Source organism: Musca domestica, unplaced genomic scaffold (assembly GCF_030504385.1).
Source record: "Musca domestica strain aabys unplaced genomic scaffold, Musca_domestica.polishedcontigs.V.1.1 4, whole genome shotgun sequence".
NCBI lineage: Eukaryota > Metazoa > Arthropoda > Insecta > Diptera > Muscidae > Musca > Musca domestica.
In genome coordinates this window covers 23,962,293-23,972,920 of record NW_026712328.1, presented here as the reverse complement: position 1 = coordinate 23,972,920, position 10,628 = coordinate 23,962,293, and the positions used below count along the sequence as shown (strand labels likewise).

Here is a 10,628-nt window from a genome sequence, read left to right as displayed (position 1 = left end):
TTTGTATTTTTTTTTTTTTTTTTTCAATTTTGTAGTTTTCAATGAAGTTATATTATTTGTTTATGGTGAGGTGGTGGGTGTTTTTGTACACTGCGTAACTATTGGGGTAGTATAATGTTACAATTGCAAATTTAATGGCATTGTTTGATATTGACATAATTAATTTTTGCATACTGAACGCACCGATCCTGTTAAAATAAAAAAGGAAAGTCACAAGAAATTTATATTTGTAATTTTTGTTTTAAAAATGACCCATTTAACAACATTTCAATGTCAAAATGTATATTCACGAACTATTTGTTTATAAAAAAAAATCTGAAATTGGAGCCAGTTTTCTACTCATTTAAAGGTAAATTACAGAATATGTAGTGCTGGATATGCTCATTGAAATGACTTTACCTTCTAAATGCTATCAATGATATTATTAACACCCGAGATAAATTTATTTTTTCAACAAGTTTTTGTGCCAATAAATACCCTCCACCATTTGGAACGAATTTGGCAATTCTCAATAAAATCCCTTAAAAATTCTGTTAAAATCTTAAAACCACCGAATGTCATAAGCCAATAAAATAATCAAATCCGAAACTTAAAAAAAAAATCGGTGAATAATGTAGCTAAAATCATCAAAATTCCGAATATTGGGAGGTACTGTTATATGGGAGCTATACGAAGACGTGGACCTGCAAAGACAATTTTCTGTATTAGGCTGTAGTATCCATTACTTCAAATACCAAATTTGACAATAATTCCGGTGAACAATATCATTAAAATTATCAAAATACTGAATATCGGGAGGTACGGTTATATGGGGGCTATACTAAGACGTGAACCTGCACCGACAATCTCCTGTCATGGGCTGTAGCATCCATTGCGAACTTCAAATACCAAATTTCAAACAATTCCGGTAAATAATGTCGCTAAAATCAACAAAGTACCAAATATCGGGAGGTACCGTTATATGGGGGCTATACCAAAACATGGACCTACATGGCCCATTTCAATTCCAAAAGTTCTGCAGACATTTGAGTAAAATTTTATCAATCTACTTTATTTCGTTCGGAAGCTAGAGTGATTTCCACAGACGGATCGACACAAAATTTATGCTGATCAATAATATATGCACTTTGTGGGGTCTAAAATGTATATTTCGAGGTGTTACAAACGGAATGACAAACTTAATGTACCCTCCTTACTATGGTGGAGGGTATAAAAAGACACGTGCATTTGGAATGTTTACTTCGCGACATAATCTAAGTAGAGGGTGGAAGTTCCCCCCTCTTCACACTTTAACACACTCGAAATCCGTTTATTTTAGGTAAGCAATGTCTTCGGCAATATTGCAGATGTAATACGAGGTATTTTTCGGATAAGGTTGCCTTTTTCCACACTTTTGGTAATTATACCCTACAACACTATGTGTTGGGGGTCTTATAAGTTTGATTGGGCCAAAAATTATGTAACACCTCGAAATATTGATTCCACATAGGAAAGTATATATGGATCTTCCTATCTCGCCGAGCTGAGTCGATCTAGCTATGTATGTCCGTCCGTCCGTCCGTCCGTCTGTCCATGTTAATTTGTAATCACTCTACAGGTCGCAATTTTGACCCAATCTTCACGAAATTTAGAATGGAGGTGGGGCTAGAGCCAGAATAGAACCCTATTTCTTTTGGATATGTTCGCATAATATTTAGGGGTTGAAATGGACCAAAAACTGAAAAATTTTCTGATTTTGCAGTTGCTCTACAGGTCGCAATTATTTACCAATCGACGCGGAAGTTAGCATGGGGCTAAAGCTTAGGGCTGAGCATAAACCTTCCAATTTTGATGGTTATTGGGTAATATTTAGTGGGTGAAATATACCATAACATTTGTGTTAAATAATAGTTAAATTTCCCATTAAACCGCGAATATTTTTAATCCCGGCAAAATCACAAATAGACGAACAGGTCAATTCTGACCGTTACATAGATCCCGATAGTAAATATATCGGATACATTTAGCGAAATATATACAATGTGTATATAAAAATAAAGGGGATGTTAGCTAGAACGCTTATATCTCAAGAATGGCTAGAACTATTTTGACAAATTTTGTCAATTCAGCATGCCCTCTTAGCATAAAAGAATAAAATCTAAAAAATCGAATAAAAATATGTCAATAATGATGTTAACATAGATTTTGTAGTATTTTGTGACATATTTTTATTTTTTCATATTTTTTATAGCATGCGATTTTTTCAATTTGACTTATAATATTTTGTAATATTTTTTCACCTTACAACACAGGTTGGGTATATTATATAAGTATTGCAATTATGGTCCGATCCTCACGAAAATTTTCACAAGGGTAGGATTAGGCTCAGAAGGGCTGGGCCTATTGTTTTCAAAGATGTCCGCAATATATTAGGGGGTTGAAATGGACCAACAACTAAGAATTTCCTGATTTTGCACCCGTTATAAAGGTCACAAATAAAAACCAAAGGACACTAAATCTCGCATAAAGTTAGAACTAGGACAGCGGGTACAATGGACCGCTAATTCTGTGTGAAAAATGCCAGCATTACTTACAGTCGATATCATAGTTTCGGGCTTTTTTATGCTGATTTCGTTGACGAATATAGCCAAATGTCGTAGACAAGCAAATCATATAGATGAGTCTAAATTTGGAGATACAGAGGGGCTTCTTGCTTTTGGAGATGATTGCAAAATATTTAGGGGTTCAAACAAACCAAAAACAGAATTTTTTTTTCCATCTCACAATTGAAGCCAATTATTGTTAAAAATTCTCTTTAAACGGGATCGTAGCAAGTTTTTAATCATATTTAAAAAAGACAAAAAGGACTCCTTCGTTGACTCGCCTTTTCGTTCAAAACTCTTTTTGCCTAAAATTCAATTGAATTGTAAACTGAAAATTACCAAAAGTGTGGAAAAGGTCAAACTTGTCCGAAATACACCTCGTGTTTATTTTTAAAGATGTACTTTCATAACCTGCTGGATTTTCCCCGTAATTATTGCTGTGTTGCTCAGTGTTATACGGGGAAATGCAAAATGTGAAGCTATATCGACCATTCGTTACCCGAGGGGATGTACCCTTGATATTACCAATTTGCATAAAATTTTCAAACTAAAATCTGGGAGCTATATAAAAAGAGGACAGTTTTCTGTAGTTCCATTGAAAATGTGATATAAATAATTGAAATGCGGAATGTTGGGAGGTATTGCATCGGAACTTTAAGATATATGTTCCTTTTAAAACGTTTTCTGATTACAATTGGAACTAGTTTCAACAAACTATAGGCTTTCTGTATCATGTTTAGAATGTATTGTCAATTTGCCATTTTCTTAAATATATTTTTGTTGTTGTTGTTGTAGCAGCTCATACTGCTATGTTCGACCTGAATCCTCTCAATCGGGTTCTGCCTTTAAGTCCAGTCTCAAAAAGGATGCAGCCTGTACGTGTTGGGTCCACAACGAGACTGGAGTTAGGTGAGTAGGTTTAGCTGGACAGCGAAATAGGAGCAGAGTGTCATATGGACCTGTGCCACAAGCTGGGCAGATGTTCTGCACGTCGTTGTCGATCAGTCTGTCTGTAACCGCCAAGCAGGTATTGCATTGATTGCATTTTATTATGCTGTCGCACCGGCCAGACCTTCGCCTCCTAATGTAGATGATCGACAGGTGTCATGAGAGGGCGGCATTCCGGCAGAACTAAATATTTTTATTGTAATTTTTATACCCTCCACCATACTATGGAGGGTATATAAATTTTGTCATTCCGTTTGTAACTCCTAGAAATACTCATGTCTGACCCAACAAAGTATATATATATCCTTGATCAGCATAAAATTCTAAGACGATTTAGCCATGTCCGTCGGTCTGTCTGTTGTAATCACGCTACCTTTCGAACAAATTGAGATAGAAGGCTAAAATTTTGTACACATGTATATTTTGCCAGTAGGCAGGTTAAGTTCGTAAATGGGCCATGTAGGTCTAGGTTATCACATAGCACCCATATAACGGTACCTCCCGATATTCGGTATTTTGATGATTTTAGCGACATTATTCACCGGAATTGTTTCAAATTTGGCAATTTGGATAAGACAGAAAATAATCTGTGTAGGTCCACGTCTTCGTATAGCCCCCATATAAGGGTACCCCCCGATATCCGGTATTTTTATTATTTTAGCGACATTATTTAACGGAATCGTTCCAAATTACGTATACTAAGTTCGTATAGATACAGCAGCATAAAACAGAAAATGGGCCATGTAGGTCCACGTCTTCGTATAGCCCCCATATACAGTACCCCTCGATATTCGGTATTTTGATGATTTTAGCGACATTATTTACCGGAATCGTTTCAAATTTGGTATTTGAAGGACGTAATGGATACTACATCCTAAGTCAAAAAATGAGCCATGTAGGTCCACGTATTCATATAGCCCCCATATAACGGTATCCCCCCGATATTCGGTATTTTGATGATTTTAGCGAAATTTTTTAACGGAATTGTTCCAAATTTAGTATTTGAAGTTTGTAATAGATACCGCAGCATAAAACAGAAAATGGGTCATGTAGGTCCACGTCTTCGTATAGTCCCCATATAACGGTACCCCCTATATTCGGTATTTTGATGACTTTAGCTACATTATAAACAGATTTTTCTTCAAGTTTCGCATTTAAATATTGTAATAACTTATGACAACAGTTGCCTATGGAGGTCCACGTCGTCCTATAGGCATTCGGTATTTTTAAGATTTTAACAGAATTTTTAACGGATTTTATTATATTTTTTTTTTTTTTGGAAATTGCCAAATTTTGTACCAAATTAAAAGTTCGGCCCGGCCGAACTTACAGTTTTGAAATAAAAATATATTTTTGTCATATATTCAGCTGTATTCGTGATTCCATCGAGTTAAAGAAATATTGAAGCTGACAGTTCATATGTTTATTTAATCCTATTTATGATATAATGTTAGCTCTTATATCTCTCTATCGTATTAGAATAAATATATATGTATATGTTAAAAGTAGTTTGAATTATTTATAAGCTCATTATTTATAAGCTACATTTTCCACATTCATCGTCATCATCATCATCACCGCCAACAGCGGGCACATTCGTGTTTCTCACAACTATTACCCTCATTCGGGATACATGAGTGGATAAATGCATTTTAAACAACTAGATTATATAAAATACCTGACTGTTAAAATTTAATGGTTGTAAACTATTTCCACATGTTCGACAACTAACAAATTCTTACTCACATAATGCTTTTCAGAACGATGCAATGACTGACATACGTGCATTAATATTGTATGAAACCTTATTGGCTTTTAATTGCTAACAATTTAGACCACAAATATTAAAACCATACACTAAGACAAAAATGAAAATTGTTTTGCTAGTTTTTTTTTTTTTTTTGTTAATATTCAAGTTTATCCTACGTACCAAACATTCTTTCACAATTTACTTTTAATTTCTTCCAGAAACCCACATAACATTGTTTAATGTGTTTTAAGATTACTTTCGGCATATTCAACAAAAAAGCCAAGAAAATACGATATCCTTCAGCTATCTTCACGTAATAAAATTATATGCTGAGGCATCATCGTTGTCAGAATACTCTTGACCATGGAAAAGTGAAATAATAAATTATTCATAAATATGAATTTTTATCGTTCATTTATCTCACACTGTCTACTTTTTTTGCCAAGCAACCAGAAACCAAAAACAAGAAAAAATAAAACATAAATCATTTAAAAGATTATCATAATTCCCCTGTTAATCCTCAAATATGAAATGTTTAAACTGCACTTTAAAAGTTGTTGTATATATATTTTGATTGTAGTCAAATGCTATACCTAAGGGTGTGTAATAGCTCGAATATATTGAGTATGGAGATGAGAGGCAATTAAATAAGAGTATTTGAGTTGATTTTGCAAAAATTAATTAAATCCCCTCCCATATCTAGCAAAAGGGAAAATGTTCCTAAAATAATTATAGTGCACATTAAGCTTCACTTACCATGTATATATAAAAAGTTAGATATCTAATATAAAATATATACATCTTCTCAAAAGTATTTTCAAACAAGTAAGCAAAGGCTATAGTAGTGCGGGGCCGACCATGTGATACCCTACAACACTACAATATGTGAAAAGCCATCTTTATCGAAACTATTTTGAAAGATTTCGCTTTTGAAATTATATCACGGAACACTGCCCAGATATTACACTTAGCACTTTGACCAGGTATATTTGCCTAATATTAACGCACTCCGTCATGCTCTCTCCTTAGGTGTGCCGATTGGCTTCAATTGTGTGATCAGGAATTTTTCCTGTTTTGGTTCATTTCAGCCCCTAAATATTTTGCGATCATCTCCAAAAACAAGAGGTCCCTCTGAATCTCCAAATTTAGATTCATCTATATGATTTGCTTGTCTACGATATTCGCTTATATTCGTGAACGAAATCAGCATAAAAAAGACAAAAGCTCGCCTTTTGTGTATTTCGGATATCGCCTGTAATAATGCTGGTATTTTTTAACAAAATCAGTGGTCTATTCTACCCGCTGTCCTAAACTCTAACTTCCTGCGAGATTTCGTGTCTTGTGGTTTCTATTTGTGACCTTTATAACGGCTGCAAAATCAGGAACATTTTTAGTTGTTGGTCTATTTCAACCCAAATATATTGCGGACATCTTTGAAAACAATAGGCCTAGCCCATCTGACCCTAACCCTACCCTTATGAAATCTGTATATAATAACCCCAACCTGTGTTGTAAGGTGAAAAAGTATTACAAAATATACTCTGCAACATTATAAGTCAAATTGAATAAATCGCATGCGATATATTTACTATCGGTATCTACATAAATGTAAGGATTTACCTGTTCGTCTTTTTATGATTTCGCCGGGATTAAAAATATTCGCGGTTTAATGGAAAATTTGACTTTTATTTAACACAAATGTTATGGACTATTTCACCCACTAAATATTACCCGATGACCATCAAAATTGGAAGGCTTCTGGCCAGCCCTAAGCTCTAGGGCCATGCTAACTTCCGCTTCAATATTAATACCCTCCATCATGAGGATCGGGATTGAGTATTGGGTCCACTTCCATTTTTGTGAAATCGATTGGAAAAAAGTCGTAAAAATACCTTAACGATGATGGTACCGGTTTCCTGTCAAAGTGATTGACAAAATACCAAATATTCGGGGCGGCGCCTTATGAGCGATAAAAAGAATAATGAGCTAATGTGATTCCAAAGATAGATACATTTAGACGGAACTCGCTAAATAGACTTTGGATTTTAAGCTGATCAAGAGCATAGATACTTTGTTAAGTCTAACATGAGTATTTCGAGAAGTTACAAATGGAATGACAAAGTGTGAGTAAATAAGTGTTACAGAAATGCCGACAGAAAGACCGACCATTTTATACTCTACTATACAAAAATTTCTAAGGATGTAATAATCTTATACCAGAATAAATGACTTCGTCAAAGTATTGAGATACATAATTGGACTTCTTAAAATCATGCGAAATATTTAGGTTCGGCTTCTTTTTTTCGAGTAGTAGGATTTATAAGTATTGTTCTCATTTCCCAATTCAAAGCGAATTTTGCCTCTATCTGGTCCTCCATTTATGAAAATTTTCGTGGAATTTGCTTCTTTCGCCCTCTGTCATGATAATGGGTAATCAAAACAATATTAAAAATTTGATTCTTGTATATAGTTTACTGCATTTCTAATATATATAGCTAGATCGACTCAGTTTGGCGAGATCGGAAGATCGTAATATAACATCGTGGTGTTATTTCGAGGTGGTAAAGAAAGGTATATTAACTTTTTCATTCCGTTTGTTAAATCCCTAAATATTCATCGTAGACCCCATAAAGTTTATATATTCATAATCAGCATAAAATTCTAAGTCGATATAACCATGTCCGTCTGTCTGTCTGTCTGTCCGTCTGTCTGTCTGTCTGTTGGAATCACGATACAGCCCACGTTTTTTGACGTAGAGCATCAAAACTTAGGAGAACAATTTGTATTGTTCCTAGCAAGGTTGGTATCGAAAATGATATATCGGTCCATGTTTTGTTATAGTCCCCATATAAAGGTACCTTTCGATATTCGGTCTTTTGATGATTTTTGCACATTTTTAAGGGATTTGTCCAGAAATTGGTATTTGTGATATTCGACATTTTGATAAAAATGTGTATTTTTAGCTCATAATGGGTTCTAGCCCAGTGGCAGAACATTGAATATTTAGTTCCACGTTTTCCTATATCCTAGATATAACGATATCCATCGATATTCTATATTTTGATAAACCTAGTCACATAATCAAACCACATAATTTTTTCAAATTTGGTATTTTATAAGATTTGATAGATGACAATCCTTGAATTATAAAATTGTCTATAGAGGTTCTCGTTTTGTTATGGCCCCATATAACGACTGCACTCACTTCATGGTTTTTGATGAGTTTAACTGCATTATTCAAAAGATCTTACTGGTATGTGAAGTTTAAAGTCAAGCACGCTTGAATTTAGATACTTTTAAGTGTGGTGGGTCTATGTTTCTTAACAAAATAATATCCAAATCTGAAGCGATTTCAATATAATTTGACAATATTTATTTTTCGAACAAATTTTGTCACACATTCGTTGAACTTAGCTTGATGCATAAAATACACGAAATTGGCCCAAAATTTATATAGGTGCCACATGCAAATCTGAACTGATTTAATATAATTTGAAGAAAAAATTCAGTAAAAATAAATTCAGTATCTCAGATATCAGTAGGTTTTTTGCAGGTTCTAGCAATATTGTAGCCCCAAATTAAGCCCCTCTAAATTGATAAAATATTCATTCAAACATATTATATTTGAAAATGAAAGAAGAATCAGCTGGAGAACACGGTTAAAGTGTTCAAATGATCAAAAAGTGGGTGGTACCGGCATATGCGGGCTATTTCAACACGTGGACTTAAATTGAAGATTTGCAGCTACTGGAGTTGTTATCTATTGTGTGATTAAAGTAACATATATAAAGCAATTCTGCTTAAAAATGTGGCATTAATATACTGGATAAATGAAGGCTATAGGAAAATGTGTAGCTATTTTTTAATTTCCATTACAACCAATGAATGCAGAATTTGAAACAAATCCTTGAGCAAATGTGACTTAAATCATCAAAATGTCGAGGTACAATTATATGAGGCAATAGAAAAACTTGAACCTATATAGACATTTTCCGCCACCATAAGTATATGCCATTGCAAATTCTAAACAATCCCCTTAAAAATGTTTCTAATTTCATCAAAATACCGAATATGGGGAGGTGCCGTTATATGGTGGTTAACCGATATCGGGGATCTACATATTCGAACTTGACTAGGCTACAGAAAAAATACACTCATGTGCAAAATTATAACAGAAGGCGAAGGACATGGTAAAATCAACATAGAATTTTACGCTAATCAAGAATATATGTATGCTTTGATGGGTATAAAATAGTTGTTATGATGAGTCACAAACGGAATGACAAACTTAGTATACCCTCCATAATATGCATGTTGGAAGGTATAAAAAGAGTTAAAAATCATTTTAATATATTTCAATCGCAATTTATAATTTTTTATATGTTCTTTTAAAAATACATATATAAACTCTCCTTGGCATTATCTGTTTATATTCAGATAACGCAAAAATAGTATGCTTTCTAAAACATGTACAGGAGCAATATAGAAATTAATTTGCATTATTTAATGTCGCTTATGTGCAAATAAAATATACGTGCAAATAGAATAAATACACACCGAAAGAGGAGTGTGGACATTATCTAATGGTCGGAGCAGGCTTTCGCCATTAAAAAAACATCAACCATCGCTGTATTGGAAGAGAATTTTAATATTACGACATATTTGATGACCGTGACATTTGACTTTAAATAATATATACATTTCAATGGAACTTTTCAATGTTTGTCATCATCAAATGCATGTGTACATATTGGTTAGCTATTTTCAATATTATGTACAACAGCAAGTATGTAAATATATTTACCTAAAGGGAAAATAAATGACCACCACATTTGCAAATGAATATTTGATTGCAAAAAGAATCAAAGATATGAATGAATCATCATGGCCATTGGAGACCAATATTTTCGCATACAAAATTCACACACGGGAACCGCACAAAACAAGAGTTAAATCATATACAAATGTTGTTGAAATATTTACATCGTTGGATTTGTCGCTTGATTTGAGATTTACTTTTAACCTGAGTTGGTGTTAGGGTGACTTATGTGTTTGGGTTCATAAAAATACTTGTTTTGAATATACTTGTTTGATAAATTAAAGTTATAGCATTTTCAAGGCAATGTGTCTTGTCTTTGATATTTAAAACCAGTAAGGAAAAGTCAAAAGTAGGGCGTGGCCGACTATATAATAACCTACACCACTATACATATTTAGTAGAGCTTCCGTAACAAAGGAATTTATTTGAAGTAGATCATACAACCTATCGACATTTGGTTGGTTTCAGAGGAAATTAATATATTGGAGGCATATCCAATTCTGAATTGATTTTCACTAACGGAGACATT

At 33.7% G+C, this 10,628-nt stretch overlaps 2 protein-coding genes across 7 annotated transcripts in view; both read left to right on the top strand.

Annotated features, from left to right (window-relative positions):
• Positions 1-10,628, top strand: part of LOC101889617 (complexin) — a 636,740-nt gene that overhangs the window by 99,199 nt on the left and 526,913 nt on the right. The gene's annotated exons all lie outside the window — the stretch shown is intronic.
• Positions 1-10,628, top strand: part of LOC101901327 (odorant receptor 82a) — a 330,365-nt gene that overhangs the window by 196,511 nt on the left and 123,226 nt on the right. The window lies entirely within an intron of this gene.